This window comes from Gymnoscopelus braueri, assembly GCF_963280865.1.
Source record: "Gymnoscopelus braueri genome assembly, chromosome: 4".
NCBI lineage: Eukaryota > Metazoa > Chordata > Actinopteri > Myctophiformes > Myctophidae > Gymnoscopelus > Gymnoscopelus braueri.
This window is the reverse complement of record NC_137605.1, coordinates 37,958,165-37,973,820: the sequence shown is the minus strand read 5'-3', so window position 1 is coordinate 37,973,820 and position 15,656 is coordinate 37,958,165. Positions and strand designations below refer to the sequence as shown.

Here is a 15,656-nt window from a genome sequence, read left to right as displayed (position 1 = left end):
TTGTCCTGGAGGAGCTCTTCTGAGGCCACAAGGAGACAGAAATAAGGGAACTGCCTGCACTGACCTCATTCTGCCATGTGAGGGCAGTGCAGTCTCAAGATTTTGGGGGGTTTTGTTCTGGCTCGCTGCCTCGTTTGTTCGATTTTTAACAAGGGAAACGGTGTAGAAGTTTTACCTTATCTTTTTTTCAGAGAATCCAAAAGGGAGATGTGTTACATGTTTTGAGTTAACAAGGTCAATGCTGTTTGCTTTCAGCACCCCCCACCACCCCTCACTCCCCCCAAAAAAGAGAGAGGAAAAGATTATCGATACCAAAGTTTGCCTTTAAATCAATGTTTATTTGTTTATTATTAGTTTTTAAAGTAGTTCAATTATATTTTTAGACTGATTTTAACATATGAAACTGTTTAACATTTGAAGTTTACAATTGACAGAAAATGGATACAAAGTGTAATTTATTATCTGGGTAAAATGTGTCTATGTATATGCAGGTAGTAGACATACAGTTATGTTGACATTGTGAGCTATGTATTTTTCTATCAGCAAAGTTCTGGCATAATATAGATTTTACTGTAGAGTAAAATATGCAAAATAACACACAATCAGCCTTGACTAAGGCCCGCCCTTCATCATTAGACATTTACAGCAGAAAAAAGCTGTTATTATACTTCCGTTATTGACATCACAGGTAAGTATGCCAAGAGTTGTGTATTGCTTTATGCCACGAGATCGCTGCACTCTTTTAAACCATGCAGTTATACAGAGTGGTGCATTGACACAGAAAAACAATATGCATTTACAAGAGCACAATATCTACCAGGAGATGCTATCCATATTATTAGTTTAGACATTACAATAAATACATACATAAACACAGAAAAACAGTCAACATTAATGTTTTAAAAACTAAAGTGATTTGTCTAACATCGTTGAGATAATGAAAAAAAAAATCAGATATTGAATGAATTATTGAAAGACAACTTTGCCTAATATCAATAGATAAATAAAAAAACAATGTCAATTGATGATCAATTAATCATGTTTTAGCCAATGCAAACACTCCAAAAAAATTCCCTGGAACCCTAACCAACATATTGTGCAATTAGCTTGCCTGTTCTACAAATATTATCCTTGGCCTCTCTGTCTGATATATTTAACAAAATTTGGTTCTGTTTTTCTCATAGAGGTTTTCAAAGTTTTAGTAATTTATTGAGGTGTTGTATGTACATGTAGATGGAGGGTACATTTCCCCCGGACAAGATGTTCTTTCACTTTGATTTGTGAGTCTCAGTTGTGCAGAAATATGGACGACGCTATTGACTTTGCAAACCACACAACTCAAATAACTCTCGTTTTCTCTTTTTCTTTCCACGCACGCACACACGCACACACGCACATTCTCCATCAATGCTCTTTCTGTGTGTATCTCCCTCTCTCTCTCTGGCTCTCTTTGGCTCTCTCTCTATCTCTCGGTATGTTTGCATGAATGTTTTCCTTCTCCTTCATACTGTACATGCTCCGGCCTTATAGTTCTGGCTCCATCCCATATTGCTCCGAGGCAGACAAAGGCAAATAAACTTGATGGGGGGGGGGGGGGGGGGGGGGTGGAGAGGAGAGGAGAGGAGCATATGGCTATGCACAGACATCAAACATAATAACAGGCTGGCCTTCAAAAATAAGTAGGTGCGCTGCATTTAAAAAACTTTTATAACTCCACTCACATACGTTTTAGCTTATAGCCCTCACAAAGGGCTTCTTTTTTATTTATTCTTTTTTCTCTCCTCCGTGGCAGATTGCACATGCAGAGGCTTCTTGATAATAGTTATTTTCCTTTTGTGGGCACGACGGCGAAGCCTTCTCTTTTTACCAATGAAGAGGTGACAGCGTGTCCCTGTTGCTAAGTAGTGTTTTCATGTCCACAAAGAGAATCTGTGGTTCTGGATGGTAAAGTTTTGTGGGTCTACAGATGTAGCTATCATACTGTAGGCGTTCCGCGTCGTCGTCTTCTTCTTTCTTTTTTTTTACGCACTTGCTGCTGCTGCTGCTGCTGCTGCTGCTGCAGCGTGGATGCACTGGAAAGAGGACGTGTTTTGATGTACAGAGGACGGGGTGGGCTGCTATATAATGGTTACACAGTAAAATCTATATTGTTAATTTAACCCATTCGATCCGGAAACTCGTCTGTGTCATTTTACAGATTTCTTTGGCTTTTCAAAAAGCTACAAGCTCATAGCGCAGCACCGAGTGCCGCGCTATGAGCTTGTATATCTGCTATTTTTGAACATCTTTGAATATATACAGTATATACATTTACTGGTGCCGCGGACAAATACATATAATTTTGGGGGGTTCATGACATGAAAAAAGTTTGAGAACCACTTTTAGGATTTATAAGACATGTGTAGAACCCCCAGAAGCAAAGTTTTAAGTTACAAATGTTCGCTTTAAAAAATGTATACATTCAAAGATTTGCACACATTTTCAACGATTTTTCAAAAATAGCAGATCTACTAGCTCGTGGCGCGGCACTCGGTGCCGCGCCACGAGCTTGTATATCTGCTATTTTTGAATAGCCAACAAAGAAATCAAAAAAATGACACAGATGCACGTTCCCCGGTCTTAATGGGTTAACTCAGAGAGTGGCCCGTGAGGGTCCACTGGGTTACATTGCGTACACTCTCTTGAGTTACACGCGGATAAATTCACACTGAGGATTTTTATGTTACTGCATACAGTCAGCAGCACTGGCTGGCAGTTCTACAGTGGCAGCCCATAGGAAAAGGGGGTATAACAAGATTTACACATTAGTAGAATATCATTATCGTTATTGATATACAGGCCCCACACACTGACACACACTGAGGTATATATGCACTGTAATTATGTTTCTGGGAAGTCCCGTGCAATGTATGTGTCAGATTAAGGGGGCTTGCTGATACAAACCACACCACACACACACACACACACACACACACACACACACACACACACACACACACACACACACACACACACACACACACACACTCAGTGTGTTGTGGGCCTGCGTGGCAGGGCCCAGGGAGAAGAGGGTGTGTTCTGGTTGAGTAAGCATGGAACCACTGCTGCTGTTTGAGCTGGAGGGCTGAGCCTTCTCAGAGGGGATCACTAGATCACATTATCAATCATTCAGCTCTGCTCTCACACAACTACAATATATACATCGTGCGTGCGTGTGTGTGTGTGTGAGGGAGAGGTGGCAGTGCAGTGTGTGTGTGTGGGCTTGTGTGTGTACTGTATGTGTATAGGGGTGGTTGCATCTGTGTTTATGTGCATACAGTGTGTGTGTGTGTGTACGCGCTTCCTTCCGTACTCTGTGTGTGTGTGTGTGTGTGTGTGTGTGTGTGTGTGTGTGTGTGTGTGTGTGTGTGTGTGTGTGTGTGTGTGTGTGTGTACGCGCTTCCTTCCGTACAGTGTGTGTGTGTGTACGCGCTTCCTTCCGTACAGTGTGTGTGTGTAGGTGCTTCCTTCCGTACAGTGTGTGTGTGTACGTGCTTCCTTCCGTACAGTGTGTGTGTGTGTACGCTCTAACGCTCTTCCTTCCGTACAGTGTGTGTGTGTGTGTGTGTGTGTACGTGCTTCCTTCCGGTACAGTATGTGCGAGTTTGCGATGGGTTTATTTCGTATAGGAAAAGAAGAGAAATGTCCACATCCAGTATAACGCTGATCTCCCATGCTTTATTTAAACAGTCCTACAAACAACGTATTCGCATGGCGAACGGTTGTTTGATTGTTTAGTTTTTTTTTACTGTGGGGATCTTCTTCTTTTATTTCCTAAAGGAACATACCGGTACGTTTGGAATGCACATCATGCAACACCTGCTGCTACTTGAACTTGTCCCTGTTGTATTTCTTTTAACCACTTAAACCCTATTATACCTAGTTAACTGGGGTCCGCCGGCTAGGGCTCTGTTGTACTCGAAAACCGCCGATGATCCAAGCGAACAACGCAATGCGTTGCAACACATTGTGAGCTTGTAGATCTGCAGAATAGGGACGCTACTAGTGCATGCGGTTAAACGCCACACAGCATACAGTGCTCACGCGTACTCAGACCTGGCGAAAAAGCCTTTTGTTTATTTTAACAATCTATGATATTTATTTCCATGCAATGATGTGATTCACCCTAGACCTCTTGTGCCCCCAAAGAGAGACAGACAGAAGCAGAGGTAGATATGGAGAGAGAGAGAGAGAGAGCAGCAAACCTTGTGCACCTCCCTTGTCATTGTTGTTTTGAATATCACCTCCCTGCCTCCCCTCCCCTCCCTCTCCTCCTCCTCCTGCTTGTTTCCTGTGACAAGGGAAGTGGCAGCGCACGGTGACCTCTGACCCCTGGCTGGTCACTTAGGCAGATATGGGGGGGGGGGACGTTGAGGACTTTGTTGGAGGGCGACGAGGACTCTCTGCACTGAAAGCAAGGCCAGTGCTAATCAGATGAAGACACAGGCGAGGAAGAAGAAGTGACTTAGTGTTGTTGTTGTTGTTGTTGTTTGTCATTGTGACTTTAGATGGAGGAGAGAAATAACACACACTTATCCCATTTAGACCGGGGAAAGAATCTGTGTAATTTTTTAGATTTATTTGGGCTATTCAAAAATAGCAGATATACAAGCTCATAGTAGATCTGCTATTTTTGAAAAACCTTAAAAATGTGTGCTAATATTTGAATATATATATATTTTTAAAGGGAACATTTGTACAGTAACTCAAATCTTTGCTTCTGGGGGGGTCCCTGGAACATGGGGGGGTCCGTAAATACATATCATTTTGGGGGGTCCTTGACATGAAAAAAGTTTGAGAACCACTGATTATAGCAACATAGGTTGCTTCAGAAAACTGTTAGGATTTAGAAGACATTTGTAGAATCCCCTCAGAAGCAAAGATTTGAGTTACAAATGTTTGGTTTAAAAAATATATATATATTCAAAGACTTGCAGAAATGTTCCAACATATTTCCAAAAAATAGCAGATGAGCTTGTATATCTGCTATTTTTTGAATAGCCCAAAGAAATGTTTTAAAATGACACAGATGCGTTCCCGGTCTTAAAGGGTTATTATTTGGTCTTCTTGTTGCACGGTCCGGAGCAAAAAATAAATATATAATCGCCACCAGCCTTCAGCCACACACGCTGGTTAAAAATTGGACGACTTTGATGTTGGCTCTACCCTACCAGCCACTCTAGCAGGTATAAACAGGGTCTTGTTTGGACGATCCAAATTTTCAGTTTGCTATTGTTTTTTTTCTATGGCGAGTACAGCGGGGGAAGTGGAATGCACTGTAATTGACAATGGATCTCCATGTCTAGTTGAGTGTTAACATTGTGTTGTTTTTTTTAGCCCATTTAATCCGGGAATTCGCAATCTCTTGTCATTTTAAGATTTCTTTGGGCTATTCAAAAAATAGCAGATATACAAGCTTGTAGATCTGCTATTTTTGAAACATTTGTAAGTCAAATCTTTTGCTTCCGGGGGGCCCTGAAACAAAATATATTCACAAAAGTTGAGTTAAAATGTTAAGAGATTGCGTTCCCGGATCGAATGGGTTAAGGTTACGTACTGTAACGTTTTAATCATTCATATATTTCATTCAGAACTCGGAACAATATAGACGATTGTTATTTGAGACACGCAAAAGGACAATAAATCCACATCGGCCTTCATTCTAATTGTTCGTCCGGTACGTGCCGTACAGTACCTTGAAGGATATTTCCATGTCATTATTCCCTTTCAATTACAGAGTTCAAGCACACAAGCACACAGCACTGAACATTCCACAATGTATCATTTACTCACTTCAATCAGATCTCACAAACAAGATGCAACAATAACAGTTGGAAAATACATGCAACACGTCCCTCGACATCATTAAGCCCTCAACCCCCCCATGCCTTATTTTTTTGTTCCCGCTGTATTGTTCTGTTGTTTTCCATTGCGAGCGTTGTGTTGTCTCAAAGGCTCAGTTAATGAATTCCGGACAATTAGTGGAATTGAAATTTATTGACAGAACAGCGAACGAGCGAGCCTGCCTTCCTGCCCGGCTGTGCGCCTCTCATTGTCCAGAGTGTTCGGAGCATATGCTATTGAGCCGCCCCTGCTTGCTTGACAGCAAAGGCTGGTTCAATTACATCAATTGCTTGATGACTGAGGAGAGACCAGCCGGGGCCATGCGTGCTAGTTTGTGATAAGAGGGGAACTCTGCAGCACTGTGGCCCTCATTATGCAAGTCTGACAGCAGACCCGAAACGCTAGGAAACCGTGCACAAAGCAATACATGTGTTTCCTGTTTCTTTTTGGGGATGAAAATTGATTGTAAGAAAAGTAGAGTATATATATACGGTCAGCGTTGAGCCTAATTTACACTCCGTTGTACAATGGCGACGCTCGCCGACGAGAACTGTTTTTGAAAGTCCTTTTTTTGAGTGACACTGTCGTGCGGCGAATCTAAATGAATCTTTAGGCAGCCTATATGAGTAAGGCTTAAGCACTATGAAATGAAACTGTTCAGTTTGGGCCGGTGTTTGGGCCAATCAGGGCCGTGCATTTGTTTTCCTCTACCTACCTACCTACCTACCCTATATCTGGTGAAAATAGCTGATCTACAGTACAGGATGTGTCGCATTGCAACATGTTGTTGAGCTTCTAGATCAGCTACTTTCTGCAAAGAGATTTGGTGTAGAGGGAAAAAAGGGGGGGGCGTACAAGTAGAGACCCATGGGGGACTCCGTTCAACAACATAGGGTTTAGTGGTTAAAGCACTCCTGCTTTCAGAAAAGCCCCTCCCCCAATATTATCAAGAACATTATTAAGAAAAGGCCGATTCATATCTTACGGAGAGAGAAAAGCACACAAAATGATTTTAATCATGTGTTCTCAGTGTATTTGTCTCTTCTCACCCAGAATAAACTGTCTCCTCCAGCCATTGTTCTTGGACAAAGACACCAACGCACTGACACTGAGCGTTATTTATGGCAGTCTTTGAATTAACTCCTCAGCCCCGACGAGCTGCAGTTAGCTAGTTAGCTAGCAGCATTCTGTTTATGTCAACACCCCCTTTGTGCCTCAGATGTGATTTATTATGTAAAAGAAGGCTGGTCGGGGGAGCGGGGAGGGTGACACTGACCTTCCTTTAATTAACACTGATGGAGACCAAGGTGAGCGGCGAGATGATGAAGATGGATCTTCCCACATAAATCATCCTTCCTCCGTGCTGCCGCGCACACGCGCGCGCGTGTGTGTGTGTGTGTGTGCGTGCGAGCACGTTCGTACGTGTGTGTGTGTGTGTGTGTGTGCGTGTGTGTATGCTAGCATCTAACAGAAATAACCTTGCAGTTCACAGGTTAAATAAACGTTCACGTGGGTGCAGAACCTCTATTACTTTCCTCCAACACGGACCCCCTTTGTGGTTATTTACTCAAACCTTTAATTGATTAATTTCCCCTTTCAGTCGTTTTTTTTTTTGGTGTAATAATCCTAACACACACCCGTCCCCTTTGGGTGCAAAAAAACCTGTGCAATTATTTTAAGGTTGATCACACCGCGCCATGTGGGGTTGTATGCCACTAAGAGAATAATGTATCGTGTTGCCTGAACAATTACTTTTCACACGTAGATAAATGACTGCTATTGTACCACCCAAGGTTTTGTTATTACCAATGTCATTTATTTTCATTTTCCCTTTGCTCTCATACAGTAAAAAAAATTGCATCAAGTATTTCAAAACAGGGTCATTCCCAACTTTAATTGATATGTCTTCGTTTGTAATAAGAACGAGAGGACGGCCGCTGCGGTTCAAATTCTAAGATGTTTAACATTACATTAGCACGGTCACCTACTGTATGTAGGACAAGGTAGAAGATCAATCAGGACAGAACACCTGCTCAGGTATTTTATGGAGATCTAAAAAATGGCCCACCTTTGACTAAACGCTCCTCTGATGGTCGGCTTTCGTAAAGCCAATGTGTAATTATTCCGAGAATGTACCCGCCGCTGCCTTCTTTGAAACCTGGGGACTTCAAAGGCGAATGTGGGGCCTTGTATGGCCATGCTATCTGTATGCCATGTTAACCCATTAAAGACCGGGAACGCATCTGTGTGTCATTTTTTAGATTTCTTTGGGCTATTCAAAAATAGCAGATCTACAAGCTCATAGCGCGGCACCGAGTGCCGCGCTACGAGCTTGTAGATCTGCTATTTTTGAAATTGTGTGGCAAAAATCTTGGATTATATATATATATATTTTTTAAAGCAAACATTTGTAAAATATTTAGTTCCAGGAACCCCCAGAAGCAAAGATTTGAGTTACAAATGTCTGAAAAAAATAAATAAATAAATAAATATATATATATATATATTTGCACAACTTTTCATGATTTTTCAAAAAATAGCAGATCTACAAGCTGCCGCGCTATGAGCTTGTATATCTGCTATTTTTGAATAGCCAAAGAAATGCAGATGCGTCCCCCCCGGTCTTAAAGAGTTAAACGCTTTTTCATTTCTCTGCCGCGCTAGTAATCGGGCTTGACTGGCCGACCCCACCCTCAGTCCCACCCCACTTCTCCATGTACTGCTATTTCCCATCAATCCCTGACATTCAATCCCACCCCGTGCCCACCTACAGATGTACTGTTACAGCCCTCATAGATGTCCCACTTTTCACTGCTGTGCTACTATATACTCTTGATAGACGGTGTATATTGCTCACGTTCATGTTGATAGCATATATCCGTAATTGTTCATAGACTGTACATGAATGGACTACATTTACACATGCATAGTATAAGTATATTCAATGGCGATAGATGTACTGTATAGTGAGTCAGCGAAAGATGTATTAATTCATATTCACTGTACATACCCTGCTGAAAAAACCAGCACAGACCAGCTTATGGTGGTTGCTGGTTTTAGCTGGTTTTAGCTGGTCTTAGCTGGTCTTAAGCTGGTTTAGATGGCATACCAGGCTGGACAAGCTGGTCAGGCTGGTCAGGCTGGTTTGCCAGTGTAGTTGGTTAGCTGGTCACTAAGCTGGATTCTGCTGGTCTTTGCTGGTCAGCCAGCTGGCTGGCTGGACTGACCAGCAAAGCCAAGCTGGTAGCTGGTCTTTGCTGGTCAAATGGGTGGACTTCCCAGCAAAGACCAGCTTACCAGCTAGACTTAGCTGGTCAGATGGCTGGACACTGGACAGACCAGCAAAGACCAGCTTAGCAGCTGGTCAAGTTTGGTTAGATCCCGATCCAACATGTGGATCGGGACTCCCAGGGGGGTCCCCACGTGATTTGGGGGTGGTCCCAGCCAGTCCCCAGATGACAGTGAAGTGATAATTTAAGGACCTTTAAGACCTTTTTAGTACCTAAAAAAAAAACCACCATTACTGCATCAAAAGTAATCAACAAACTATACTATAAAAAAATGTCAAACATTGGCCAAATTGTCTAACAATAATAATAATATAAGAAAACATTTTGAAAATAGCAGATCTACAAGCTCACAACACCTTCCTTGCGAGGCGTTGTGAGCTTGAAGATCTGCTATTTTCACAATAGAGTCAAACTAAACGTAATGCATCAACTCCTACATTCCAAGTGCTTTAAGGGTGGGGGGTCCCCAGTTCAAATATGATTATTTTGGGACGTCGCGGCCTGAAAGGGTTGAGGACCACTGGGTTAGATCACGTGTGTGTTTCCCAAAACAGTGGGTCGGGGCCCATTTGTGGGTCATGTACACATCACGAGGAAAGATCCCTTTTTTTGTTTCCTACAAAAATATATTACTATATTATTTCAAAACATTTCCCACCCAAAAATCTAAAATCTTCATCAATAAAAAAACAAATAAATACAAAATCTAAGAAATTCCATCAATTAATAAAAAAAAGCATGCAGTGAAAATAGCAGATCTACAAGCGTTGTGAGCTTGCAGATCTGCTATTTTAACTAGTTTGGATCCCGGGGAGACATCATACCTGCCATTAGACTGTGAAGATTTTCTTCTGTTACAATTGCCCCCCCCCCCAGTATATACAGTATATTTTATTTTATTGTATTGTATTGTATTGTATTGTATTGTATTGTATTGTATTGTATTGCATTGTATTTTACTTTACATTTCTTGTCCTTTTCTTGTGATGTGACATAAATATTATATTTAATAATAATAATAATAATAATAATAATAATAATAATAATAATAATAATGATAATGTATTATTATTATCATGACAACATTCATCCAAACTTATTTACTTAATTTCGCAATTGGCAAATAATATGCTAGTTTGATTCTAAATAACACTTTTTTTTGCTATGGTTACCAAAATGAACAGATCTACAGATCTACATCTTGTCGCAATTTGACGTGTTGTGAGCTTGTACATCTGTTTTTACAGAGAAGCGGGCCCTTTATGGGCCCTGAGCAGTGTTGCCATATCTGCTTATTATAAGTGACTTTGGGCTTGTTTTTCTGTAAAGTTGCTTGTAAATATTAGTGAAATATTTCACTTATTATTTTTGAAAATAGCAGATCTACAAGCTCACAATGTGTTGCAAATGCGACGCACTGTGAGCTTGTAGATCGGCTATTTTCAAATAGGTTTAAATGTCGCTTCTTTTGGGCTTAATTTTTTTCACAGACCTGGCTGCTTATTTCTCTCACAAAATCTGGCAACACTGTCTCAGCAGGCTCGTGACCCTTGAACTACCGCTCGCGATGCGCGGGGAGAATGAATGCTATCTGAGTCGAGCTGCCTGCAGGCTGCAGCTCTCACTTCAGTAGAAAGTTTATTGCGTTGCTTTGGATTCATCAAAAATAATTATAAACCGGCTTCAGAGAAGATAAAAGAAAGAAGAAGAAGCGGCGGACATTTTAGGTGAGTGTTGACACACAGAAATACTATTTATGTAGGCGTTTTAGCCTACTATTACTGTATTGATAATTAAGTGCGTAGGCTGCTGTGTTCGAAGTCAATCACAAGTGACTCATGTCATGACCCAACTCTACACATTGTTTAGTTATTTAATTTGTCTTGATAAAGGGATTATGACAATAATTACAATAAATTATAGTGGGAATATACAATATAATTTATACTATAGGCCACTACTGCTTGCCTATGTGCCGCTCAAAACTAAATTCAGAATATGACGTCTGTGTGTGTGTGTGTGTGTGTGTGTGTGTGTGTGTGTGTGTGTGTGTGGACACACGCTTTCAGTGATGAAGCTACAGAGTGTTTTAATATCCCGTGAACTCTGAACATTAATGATTCCCTTGTCTGTCTGTCTGTCTGTCTGTCTGTCTGTCTGTCTGTCTGTCTGTCTGTGTGTGTGTGTGTGTGTGTGTGTGTGTTATTATTACACATTTCTTTGGCTGCAGTGGCCAAAATGAATGGTTTGCAGCCCTACTAAAAGAGAAAAAGGAACCCAGAGAGAACCATTATGTGTTATGCCCCCCCCCCCCTCCCACAAAGAGAAGAAAACAGTTTGAAGGTAAAGTGATATTGTTTTGTTAAATGTTAAAGTAATCATTGCTTGTTCAGTAACAGGGGTCTCCCAGACTCTCCACCTCTTTAGTAAGCCGAAAATGCATTTCCAGGAATACCAAATTTAACCAATCATTCAGAACTCATACAGGATACAGGATAAATAAGTTACAATTGGAAGTGATGACACAAAGAAGTGGGCATACAAAATTTGAACCCATTTAGACCAGGAACGCATCTGTGTAATTGTTTTGATTTCTTTGGCTAGACCTTTGGCTTCAAAAATAGCAGATCTACAAGCTCATAGCGCGACACCGAGTGGCGCGCTATGAGCATGTAGATCTGCTATTTTTGAAAATCTTTGAATATATATGTTTTAAAGTGAACATTTGTACCTCAAATCTTTTTCCTTTCATGTTCAAAAAACTTTTAGGATTTAGAGAGCATTTTTAGAATCGGCCCCAGGTCTTAATGGGTTAAAGCTGCACTATGTAACTTTCCTCTTCTACCCCGGATTTGAACCCGGTTTCCTGAGCAAGTGCTGTAACCTTTTACCATTGAGCTAATAGAGCCTGCCTGCTTGCTCAGGTGATACATTGAATCTTGACCATCAGATCAAAATTCATGTCAGATCCTGTGTCTAGGTGAGACATGACCTTTGACACTATCTAAATGTCTCAATAGAAGAGCAGGGAGACTAAATACAACCACCCCAATTATATAAGTTATATTGTATTATTTGTATTAACATACTCTAACATACAGATTGTATAAGTTATATTGAATTAATATACTCTACGATACAGGTTGCATAAAATTACATTTTATTCCACTTTAACTTTCTAACAAAAAACATCTTGTTTTATCCAAAATATATTACTTGCACTACCTTTAGACTCTGACTCGTCTGAATACGGTGGAGATGCTGTTGTTCCCCAAGCTATCCACGACGAAATGTCAAGTACAGTCATACCCAGAAGAAGGCCAAAGAGTTGGAGCTGGACCTACAGCATCTTAAAACTAAGTAAGCAATGACTAATGTTAACGAAACAGTTGCATGAGTTTGCTCTTCTCTTTTTGTATATATCGATATGTTGGTTATTTGTTCTCATGTTCTTTTTTACTTAGATCTTGACCACAAATGTTAAAAAACATTATATAGAAAGCATGTTAAATGGAGTGGACAGATGCTAGGCTCATTATTAAACTGGTATCCTACTAAGGCATACATCAATTCAGTTTTTATTTTTTATTTTTCCGTACCCTGTTCATGCTTTAAGATGCAACAAATTAGAGATTGCAAAACAGAAACTGGAGGAAGGGCCCCAATATAGCTCTGCAGCAAAGCCTGACATCCCTGCTGCAGATAAGCAAACCAGTGACAGCATAGGTGTGTTTAGACAGTGATACTGTTCTACGGAAAATGGTGACAATGTGTACAATATAAGTACTGTGATACTGCCAAAAGGAGCTTAAATATGATTCTCTACATTTTCAGTTGCAACTTCCTCTGTTTCGTCTTCCCCCGAGTCAGACGATTTGGCATCGACACCTGGGATGTTTGACGGCAACGGTGACAAGGTATTGAAGAAACATACTGTGTAGGACAGTGGTTCTTAAAAGTGGGGTTCCACAGTGTCCCCAGCTAAATAAGAAACAGTTATCATTTCAAAAATAGGCAACGTGTCATGATGCATCGTGAGCTTGTAGATCAGCTATGTTTTGCTATTTTTGAACAGTTTTGCCTATGGCATGAACAAAATAGGGATGCCGGGTGGAAAAGGTTAATTTCACTACTATTTTACCAGCTAGAATGTAATCCAATGACAATGTACTGTATAAGAATTACTTCAACTCTCCCCACCTACAGTATAGACAGTTGTAGAATTCTGTACTAAATGTAATCCAACAATTAACATCTTCTCTATTGGAGGTCCATGGCACCAACTCTTTTCTAAATGGGTCCACATTTGGGGGTCCTTGAAAATGTAATTTCTTTACAGTAAATTCTGTTTGAAGTGGGCCTGCTTTTGTCAAAAATGAGTCTGAAATGTCATGGTAAAATGTTTTTTAATTTCTAAAACATGTGTTGTTTTCTTCTGTTTCAGGTCCAGATTGGCTCTGGTGTGTGGCTCGAAAAGGAGATCTGGAAGATGGTGGCAGCAAACACCAAGGACTCCCTGTTCATGAAGGAGCTTGCTGTTGCCATTTGGGGGACATCAACCCTGAAGACCATGCAGGAGCCTTACAAAGAATGCCCCACTAGCAAGGGGGAGGCCAAACCCCCCTGACCGCAGGACTCAGAAGAGGTATGTTTACTGAGGGGTGGGGGGGTTCATTATGACTTGATCTCATAATTCAATCTGCTCTGTGCATGACTGTTGTTCTCTTTTCCAGAAGGTGGAATTCCCGTTAGCGTTACCTGTTCAGTTTTTCATACCTTCATTTGGTTGTCTCAGCAGCATACTGTTTCAACCAGAAACACATATGGAGATGTTGGTTGTTTCCAATTTATATCTGCTGCCGAGCCAATCAAATGAAGCTATGAAAAACTGATCGGGAAACGGGAATGTCACCTTCTGGAAAAGAGATTATATTAAGCTTATTAATCAATCATAAAAGAAAATACTCTATTGTAATAAAATCGATTTTATGGCTGAAAGAAATGCCGATCTACAAGCTTGCAACTCGTTGGACGTGTTGTGAGCTTGTAGATCAAAAAAGTAATCAATAGAATAATCGCAAGTAGAATAATTGGTAGTGGCAGCCCTACATGCATGTGTGGCAGGGGTAGCTTTTTCCCCCAAATTGTTGTTGTCCATTGTAGCCATCTGACTTATTGCCTGCCCACTGTCCACCCACCTTTTTCATTCAAATGCATGTTTTCTAACTGAACTGAAACACGGGGTTAAAAAAACACTTCACCCCATTTTCAATTCATCTTCATATAAGTGGTCCTCACTAATACACATTTTAAGATGGCACCATTTATGTCTACTCACTCTGTGTTTCGTTGATAGGTCGTGGACAGTTTAGAAACCTGCCTACCTTTGACATCATCGGTAGGCAGGTTTGGTCATTTAGAACAACTTTATTTGTTCATTATTAATGCAAGAACAATGGCTTCTACTTCTGCATGCAAACTTTCCAGGTAGAGACACACTGTAGTTTCTATTAGCTTGGAATCTCCATTGGTGATGTCACTGGTAGGCAGGTTTCTGAACTGTCCACACTCCACCAATGAGTGGCAGAACGAGTAGACAGAAATGGTGCCATTGTATAATGAACATTAGCGAGGATCAGTTAGTTATATGAAGATAAGGTTGAAAATGGGTGAAGTTTAAGTTACTTTAAGTTTTTCTCAAAACATCACAATTCATTTAACTCACCCCATGCAGTATATTGCTAATTATATTTGTTTTATTGTTGGGGGTTCTTGTTTGTTTTCTTTCAGACTGTTTCCATTGGTGGCTGCAGGGGCAGAACATTCTCACAAAGAGGAAGGCCATGGACCATGGCCAGGACATCAATAGAAAGGACAAGAAATTGTGTGTCTGTGTAGGGGGGGTAATGCTTTATAGCGCCACCAGCAGGCCGATTTTTGCAAGACACATTTTTGGCTGCAACTTTACAGATGTTTTCCAAACATCACACACATCGGTATACAGTATCTCCATAGTCATGTAATCAAGACGGATCTGTCCGATTTTTCATATTCTCTCACTCTTTTCCAGTCATTTGAACACTGTGTGTGTGTTAGTGTGTTCCTCAGGTTGAAGTTCATGTATTTATGTGTTTATTTATACATTTATTTGTTATTTAAATGTTGTTTTTGAGGGTTTTTTATAAGTGTTTAATAAATTATTGTTATGTATGAAATTGATACATGATTATTTATGACTTTGTGGATTTTGCTCACTTTTATATAGGCTACTGTAGGCTACTGTTTTTTAAATATACCACGTGCTGTGGGCACCTGGCTGAAATTCACCATGATCATGCATCCTCTCCAGCAAAGTTGGTCACTGCATATCCAGAATACACCTGAATACACATAAATACCAGATAGCAGCTTAAAACAGCTTAAACCAGCTACCAGCTAAACCATCATAAATACCAGCTACCAGCTTAAACCAGCTAAACCATC

At 40.6% G+C, this 15,656-nt stretch overlaps 1 long non-coding RNA gene across 1 annotated transcript; it reads left to right on the top strand.

The window, feature by feature from the left end:
* Positions 1-13,649: 13,649 nt before the first annotated feature.
* LOC308084078 lies at positions 13,650-15,392 on the top strand. Its single transcript, XR_013933042.1, has 2 exons — positions 13,650-13,818; positions 14,964-15,392. It is a non-coding gene; the product is annotated as an uncharacterized lncRNA (long non-coding RNA).
* Positions 15,393-15,656: the final 264 nt, after the last annotated feature.